General features: G+C 43.5%; 1 protein-coding gene and 1 long non-coding RNA gene across 2 annotated transcripts in view; both read left to right on the forward strand.

Moving 5' to 3' along the window:
• STRADA (STE20 related adaptor alpha) overlaps nt 1-9,054 on the forward strand; it is a 424,012-nt gene that overhangs the window by 145,899 nt on the left and 269,059 nt on the right. The window lies entirely within an intron of this gene.
• LOC136391402 (uncharacterized) lies at nt 4,179-7,555 on the forward strand. The gene is made up of 2 exons (XR_010748850.1): nt 4,179-6,658; nt 7,073-7,555. It is a non-coding gene; the product is annotated as an uncharacterized lncRNA (long non-coding RNA).

Below are 9,054 nucleotides of genomic sequence, written 5' to 3' on the forward strand. Positions count from 1 at the left end.
CACAGGAGAAGCGCCCATCTGCTTCTCCACCCCTCCCCCTCTCCTTCCTCTCTGTCTCTCTCTTCCCCTCCCGCAGCCAAGGCTCCATTGGAGCGAGGTTGGCCCGGGCGCTGAGGATGGCTCTGTGGCCTCTGCCTCAGGCGCTAGAGTGGCTCTGGTCGCGGCGGAGCGATGCCCTGGATGGGCTAAGCATCGCCCCCTGTGGGCAGAGCGTCGCCCCTGGTGGGCGTTCCAGGTGGATCCCAGTCGGGCACATGCGGGAGTCTGTCTGACTGCCTCCCTGTTTCTGGCTTCGGAAAAATTAAAAAAAAAAAAATTTCTTTTGAGAGCCAAATTTTTTAAACTTAAACTATATAGGTAGGTACATTCCTTGTCGAGGTAGCGCCCACACGTGGTATTTTGTGGAAGAGCCACACTCAAGGGGCCAAAGAGCCGCATGTGGTTCGTGAGCCGCAGTTTGCCGACCAGGGTCTTAGGCAATCATCAATTTATTTCTGTCTCTATGGGTTTGCCTATTATGGACATTTTATATGAATGAAATAATAAAATATGGGGTCCTTTGTGACCGGTATCTTTCACTTAGCATAATGTTTTAAGGGTTCATCCATGTTTTAGCATGTATCAGTACTTATTTTTTTTATTACCAAATAATATTCTATGGTATGAATATACCACATTTTATTTATCATTCATCAGTTGATGGACATTTGAGTTGTTTCCACCTGTTAACTATCAAGAATAATGCTTTTATGAACATTTATATACAAGTTTTTGTGTGGGGTTTTGGCCAGATAGCTCAGTTTGTTAGGGCATCATCCCAATATGCCAGGTTTGCAGGTTCAATCCCCAATCAGGATATATATAAGAATCAACCAATGAACGCATAAATAAGTGGAACAACAAATTAATGTTTCTCTCTCCTTCTAAATAAAAATCAATAAATAAAAATAATTTAAGTGTTTGTGAGGGCATGTTTTAATTTTTCTTGGGCATATACCTAGAAATAGAATTGATGGGTCATATGGTAATGCTATGTTTAACCTTTTAAGGAACTACCAGACTGTTTTCCTGCCATTCTTCTTCTTCTTCTTCTTCTTTTTTTTTTTACAGAGACAGAGAGTCAGAAAGGGGGATAGACAGGGACAGACAGACAGGAATGGAGAGATGAGAAGCATCAATCATTAGTTTTTCATTGCACGTTGCAACACCTTAGTTGTTCATTGATTGCTTTCTCATATGTGCCTTGACCATGGGCCTTCAGCAGACCGAGTAACCCCTTGCTCGAGCCAGCGACCTTGGGTCCAAGTTGGTGAGCTTTGCTCCAACCAGATGAGCCCGCACTCAAGCTGGCAACCTTGGGGTCTCGAACCTGGGTCCTCTGCATCCCAGTCTGACGCTCTACCCACTGCACCACCACCTGGTCAGGCCAGACTGTTTTCCAAAATGGTTGCATTTTATATTCCCAACAGCAATGTATTAGGTCTCCATTTTCTCCACATTTTTGCCAACACTTTTTAAAAAAATTGTTTTTTTTAATTCATTTTAGAGAGGAGGGGGGGAGAGAGAGAGGAGAGAGAGATATGAAAAGACACTAATGATATTGAGTGTCTTTTCAAGTGCTTACTAGCTAGTCATAGAATTACTTTTTATAATTAAAAAGTATATTGTACACCTTAAACTAATACAAAGTTATATGTCAATTATATTTCAATAAAACAGGAAAAAAATATTTTAATGTTACTTTGTGTAGCAAAAAAAGCAAATTAAGGGAATCCAAGAGATTGCCCTGGCCCAATCAGACCAAGTCCACCAGGGCAAACCTGTGGTCCAACAAAGCCAGCCTTATTCACTGCAATAAAGGTACCTACAGCAGAAGGATAGTGGGGAAGGGTGGAGGTTATGTGAAATTTCAATGAAATCCAGTTTGACAGGATCAAAGGAACACAGAGCTGTAGGAAAAGAGGATCAACATCAGCTCTAGTATGCAAAGTGGACCCAGGGTTCAGTTTCCTTGGAACTACAAAGTTAAATGTAGAATGTGTTCAGAAACACCTTCTCTGAAACTGTACACCTGGGCTGGAAATCAAGGCTACTTCTCTGTCAAAATGACTTAGATTCTTTTTTTTTTTTAATTTTTTATGTATTTATTCATTTTAGAAAGGAGAGAGAGAGGGAAAGAGAGAGAGGAGAGAGACAGAGAGAAGGGAGGGAGGAGCAGGAAGCATCAACTCCCATATGTGCCTTGACCAGGCAAGCCCAGGGTTCCGAACCAGCGACCTCAGCATTTCCAGGTCGACGCTTTATCCACTACGCCACCACAGGTCAGGCCAAAATGACTTAAGATTCTAAGCAAGACTATAAGTTTTCATTTTTACTGATGCAATTTCAAACAGCGAGCTTTGTAACAGTTTATGATTTTAAAGAACAAAGTTTCTCAATGAATTAAAAAAGTAGCCTCTCAGAGGAGGGAAGTTGCAGTGTGTGATTTTTTACTCAAGATAAACTCACAGGTGACCAAACAATCTCTAGAGACTTGGTTGTCAGATCACTGAAGTCATTAACTAACAATGAACCTTGGATGCTAAAGACTGACTGAATCATTCTGTTAAAGAGTGTATGTTGTCCATACTAACAGCTCACAATAAGATGACACTAATTATTAGTTCAGATACTTTGCTAATTTGATGGTATGGCAGAGGTACTGCTATGTACTCACCACTTTCCTTTTCCTAGGCACATGGGAACACTACATTTCTTGACCTTCCTTGTGGTTAGGTTAGAAGCATGTGATTAAATTTGGCAGATATGGACAAAAGTGAGTCTATACTGTACTTCTAGGCCTATTCTGAAAAACACCTCACCCCCACCTCCAGTGTGACCTTGGAGGCCACATATTCTGAATGACACAACTACAAATGGAGGAGGGCCAAGCAACCTCCGCAGGACTTCGTGTAAGCCAATGATTTCCAACCTATTTTATCTCATGGCACACATAAACTAATTACTAAAATTCCGCAGCACACCAAAAAAATACATTTTTTTGCCAATCTAAAAGAAAAATCGCAATTTACTTTTTTTTTCTTCCCTTAAAATGGCCCAACATGGCCTGACCTGTGGTGGCGCAGTGGGAACGCTAAGATTGTCGGTTCAAAACCTTGGGCTTGCCCGGTCAAGGCACATATGGGAGTTGATGCTTCCTGCTCCTCCCCTTTCTCTCTCTCTTTCTCTCTCTCCCCCCCTCTAAAAATCAATAAATTAAAAAAAAATGGCCCAACATTAACAAAGAATGACAATAAAAATAAATGGGAGTCTTCATCCAGGACTCACAGCATTTGAGTAGCAGTGGAGACAGGAACTCCTTCTCCATACTACCACATTGGGGAAACTGGATTGATGCCCAAACCCACAGGATTTGTGGGAGTTAACATTTCTTTGTCATCCTTCCAATAGATTACTGAATCCTGATTATCCAATTTTTTGTGGTTTATTTTCTTACCTTTTTTTCCCCTCACTTTGTCTATTATAATAACTGAACTGACTCCCTATTTTCTGCATTGCTTCCTAAAATGCGATTCTGAGACTTCCCTCTATGTAAAATTTCCTGTGTCATATGGGAGTAAGGTCTAATAAAGCACAAAAGATTCTAATCTGGTTCCTGCTTACCTCTCTAGCCACGTTTCCCAACAATACCATGTAATACCTCACATCAACTTGTAAGTCTCTGAATATAGTCATACTCTTTCTTGAGTTTATAGATTGGTACCTGATGTTTTCTCTGCCTTAAATGCCTTTCCCTATTCCCAGAGAACTCAGCTTTCAAAACCCTGTTCAAGCATCTGTCTTTTGAAATTTCTGTGATCCTCTCTGGCTTCCCGCCCAGTCATAGGTGATTATCAACTCCTCAGGACTACCACTAGGGCAAGCCTGAATACATGTTACTGCACAACATTGACAGTACTTGTTATGTGAGTGTCTCCTCTGATAGACTGTGAACAACTTGAGGGTCACAGCCCTGGCACAGAGCAGACGCTCTGTGTTTTGCTACAAGTGGTAAGTTGGGCTGTCAGATGGTGATGAGCTGGCATGGAATCTAACCCCCCAGTATCTCTGGAATATGACTCTAGTGGCAGAATGGGAAAAACTGAATTCATCACAAGAAGAAATTCAATCAATCTATACATGTTCAAGTTTTATTAAAAAGTATGATGGGCAGAAAATACAGTCTTATAAAGGAGGCTGAAACAGAATGAAAGGGCAAAAATTTGGTTTAATATACTCAGGAAGCAAGAAATAAAGTCATAGACGTTAACATTCCACTTTCAGGTGTCTTTGAAATAGCCTTCAATAGGGATTTACCATTGTGGCTTCACAGCAGTGTTAAAATTTTATTATAAGCCCTGTGTACAAACAGTCCTGTGAAAATAATATCTTAAAAAGAAAAAATGGTTACAGTACAGTTCTGCAAGGGCAGCTTCCTCTCCACCTGACCATAGGATGCCACAAAACCTATAGTACAGAGGAAAAGTTTAAATATATAACAAGAAAGTAAGTTCAGACACGCTAGGCTACAGGGGACAGAGATTGATTGGCTAGAGCTTAACATTTCAGAGAACAAGAAATCTCCATTTTCTACATAGAGGTTTGTACAATCATGCTACAAATTCACACTAGGGGGAGGAGGGATGAAAAGTCACTGATGGGGGGTAGGGGTCACAAAATACACAGGAACCAAAGTAAATGATTCATACTTGACTCAAGCTTTATCTCAACAAGTTTTATAACATACTGTACACCACAATCAACCCAAGGTGAGAACATTTATTTTAAATAGCAGATTATCACAAGTTCATATTCACTTGCTTGTCCCAAAGGTGGGCACTTACAAGTTTTCCAGTTGTTACAATAGACTGCCAATTTCTTTCTTCTTGAGTTCATACTTTCATTAGCTTATTTGTTTCTGGTTTGATATACCAGTCCAAGCCTCTTTGAAAAGGCACCTGCATGTCTCCATATTTAAAAAATAACATCCAGAAAGTAGCCTGAGAGGACCTGGCCCACATATTTGCCTCTTTGACCATTAGCAGCAATGACAACGGTGGGAGAACAGGGTGGGGGAGGTGGGCAAGGCTCTGAAACGAGACTTTCTGAGGAGCTGGTTCAGGTAGTACTGAAAAGATGATTCTTAAGAGAGCCTGGCCCTGAGTTCAGTGACTGTCCTGTTCAGGTTTTCTCCCAGGCATAACCCAACTGAAATGCCAAGTATGACCCTCCTTACTCATCTTGGAGTGCAGAGTAAAGGGGAGAGTCTGCTTTGAGACTTCTTCTTCTATGATCTCCCTTACCGCAAGCCAGGCAGTTGAAGGAGCTATCATATTCTCAAACTGGGGAAGGTGGAGAGATGGTACTGGGCTAGCCCTCTGTGTTTGGAAAACCTTGCAGCTCCTGCATATACTTACACTCTAGGCATTCCAAGCCCAGGTTACAGCAGGGAGAAAGTTGTACAGTGGGAAGAGAGTGGAAAGAAAAGAGGAAGAGAAAAGGGGGCGGGGGGTAAAGTCAGCATGACTGTTTACAACCTGCTTCTTCAGCTCTCTACAAACCTACAACCAAGAACCATGGTCTGGAACAATCACAGCACTCCCAAGACTAAAGATTTCTACCAACAAATCACCTATGACTGTACTGATGCAGGGAGGGGCTCCTCTTCCCAGAGCTGTTAGCCGGTCACCACAGTTAACCCAGCATCACAGGTACCCAATGAATAGTGCCCGACACGGTCCTAGGGCAGTCTCACTTCATGGCCACATGGTGGACACTCTGAATACTTTCCAACCTCAGACCATTACTACCCTCTAATATTTTCTCCTTTGATCTAAAGCAACACTTACCAATGATTTTCTCCCACATCCTAAATCTCCTTCTAAAATTTCAGCCACAACTATCATCAAAATCTTGTAGAAATCTCAATTTCTTGTTTCTTCCCAAAACTTAACCAGTTCTCTGAGAGCAATCCTGGTTCTGATCAGAAATGCTCACCTAGTTATCAAATATCTTCCCTCTTCAAGTCCTCATCTTGCAGCCTGATTCCTCCCTGGAAGGACAGGGTTCCAACTCTCCTGAGTATAAAAACTCAAGCTCTTGAAGGACTTGTACCTATTCACCAGCTCTCTGATGAGGAACCTGAGGCCTAATTTACTCAGTGCCTTCCCTCAGAGAGGACAAGAAAAACACAGGTCGCTTTGTCTCGGGGCCAAGAACAAGCCAAAGGGCCATCAGAGCGGAAGTCCTGGCCGCCTCTTCTCACACTGGAGAAGCAGATCCAGAGCCTCCCTGCCACGCTCTGGCTGTCAATTAGAGAACCTAAACAAATTAAACAGATATTGTTCTTGAAAGTACAACAAATCTCTGCTTCCGGGAACGTGGCTGGCTAAGAGGCTTTCTAAATCTTAAGACTACATAAATCCTCTCCTCAGCCATGAAGTATTTGGCCTGTGGTTTAGAGAGGTAAGAACCAGTACGTCCAAATACCAGCATCCCAGCAACTGCGAGTCTCACCTGGGCGTCAGGTGAGATGTCAGGAGGAGGACTTCACTGCAGGGCCTAAGGATGGTGATAGGGCTGGAGTCCACAGGGTAAGGGAAAAAAAAAGAAATAAAAAGTTGTTGGTTTCTGGCCCTGGCCGGTTGGCTCAGCGGTGGAGCGTCGGCCTGGTGTGCAGGGGACCCGGGTTCGATTCCCAGCCAGGGCACATGGGAGAAGCGCCCATTTGCTTCTCCACCCCCACCTCCTTCCTCTCTGTCTCTCTCTTCCCCTCCCGCAGCCAAGGCTCCATTGGAGCGGGGATGGCCCGGGTGCTGGGGATGGCTCCCTGGCCTCTGCCCCAGGCGCTAGAGTGGCTCTGGTCTGGCAGAGCGACGCCCCGGAGGGGCAGAGCATCGCCCCCTGGTGGGCAGAGCGTAGCCCCTGATGGGCGTGCTGGGTGGATCCCGGTCAGGCGCATGCGGGAGTCTGTCTAACTGTCTCTCCCGTTTCCAGCTTCGGGAAAAAAAAAAAAAAAGAAAAAGAAAAAAAGTTGTTGGTTTCTAGAATAAATAGCTACTTTACCCAAATATATTCTAATCACTGTTAACAAATTCTTTTCTCCAGGTTGTTTCGAGTTCTAGTTGACAAGTCTTCTCACCACTCAGACCCAGTTTAAGTGCAGATCAGGAAAGGAATCTTAAATCAGAACTCAGTATAGTTAAGCCCTGCCTCAGCATGACCAGCTCCCTCTACCATTCTGACCTCCATTTCAGACCCTTTACCCAGGAAGGAACTGACGGCTTCCTAGAGCAAGCAGCCATCAATTTAGACTTGCCACCTTTGACAGGAGGACACTGGAACCATCAAACACAACTACAAGCGGAGGAGGTTTCTGACCGAGAACTGTTTACTTTACATCTCTAAATAACACACTGCAAATCTGCTAGTAAATGCAGGAGAGTGACCCTCAAGCAAGTGACTGACCAAAGAGCCCCAAAACCAGAATAAAGAAGTAAAAAGGTAAAAAGGGAAATACCCTAATGTAGAAAAAAAAGCCTTTTACTTTGAGACACGCCCCTGTGTAGTAAAGCAGAGCTTTGAGGATACAATTACATCTGCTTCTGAAAAGGAAGTCTCAACCAAAGAGCTCAAAGGGTTCAGAAGAACAAAGCTAAGTATTTTGTTTCTCAAGAGCAGGTAAGAGGCCATGGGTGGTTCAGTTGGTTAGAGCATTGTTCTGCTAACACCAAGGTTGCAGGTTCAATCCCTGGTCAGGGCACATACAAGAATCAACCAACAAATGCATATATAAATGGAATAATAAATTGATGTTTCTCTCTCTAAAATAAAAAAAAAAGCAGGTGAGAGCTTAAGTGGACAAAACCATCAGCCTTAAATCTGCTACTCTCAGAGGATCTCAGAAACCTTCGGCCACTTGGCAAAGCACAATGAACTGGCAGACTCCTGCCAAGACTCTGAATGTGTCCCAAACTCAGCCTGCCACAAGTCACACACAAGTACCCTCCATGGAACTCATATGTGACAGTAAGAGATCCCTACAGCCTACAATTCCAATACTGTTCAAACCTAAACTAGAAGTGGGGCGGTCGACTGGTGTGCACTGAACTCTTAACCGGCTGACCCTGGGTTCTCCGATTTTTTTTGTAGCTATTTATTTGATGGCCTGAAATCATGATGGCCTATCAGCCCCTCCTTTACAAGAGCTGACAGACTCCCACACTCTCCCGATCTCATTCAGGGTTAGATGTGCAGACTGTTTGCCTCTCAAACAGGAGTCTCTCCTCAGAGCACTCAATCCAAAGAGTGGTTAATAGATCATCTAACACAGTAAACTAAACAAACAGATACTGAAGTTCAGCTTATATAGAGTATTCTTGCCTATCATTCAAGACATGAAAGAGCATGGCCTGGGGCTTTCTTTGATTTGGAGGAAAAAACAAGACTCTGAAACTATGTACTGGAAATATGCTCTAGGCTCAGCTTTCCTGAAACTAATCTCTCAAGTCCGGTACCCCAATCAGTCTATCTCAGCTCTAGCACGTCCCCATAAGTCCCAGTGGGGCTGGACAGAGTTACTTCAGGGAGTAACAGAAGGCTACATGCATCTATTTTGGAGCCCAGAATGCCCTTGAGAAGAGCCAGGCTGAGAAAAGGTGTAAGAGCTGGCAGACTTCAGAGCACCAAGGCGGTGTGGGACTCCTGGTCAGGTCCATTCTGCTCAGGCAATGATTCAAGAAGGCAAACTGCTCACAGGGTCAAGTGCCCAGCGCCAGGTCCAGGCACCGAGGGAAGAGAGGAAGGCGCTCATAGGGAGGACTATGAAACAAAGGAAGAAGCCAGGGAGTAAAGTTCTTTTCATTAAAAAATTAGCCTGATAGATAAAAAATATACAAAGTTGAAATTTGTTACAGACATTGATAATAGGAGGAAAGACAACCTCAAATTGGTACTTGTTCCCACTTAAGTGCTAACATGGACATGGATACAGACTGCTGCCTTGGGCAACAGAAA

This window comes from Saccopteryx leptura, chromosome 2, assembly GCF_036850995.1.
Source record: "Saccopteryx leptura isolate mSacLep1 chromosome 2, mSacLep1_pri_phased_curated, whole genome shotgun sequence".
Taxonomy (NCBI): domain Eukaryota; kingdom Metazoa; phylum Chordata; class Mammalia; order Chiroptera; family Emballonuridae; genus Saccopteryx; species Saccopteryx leptura.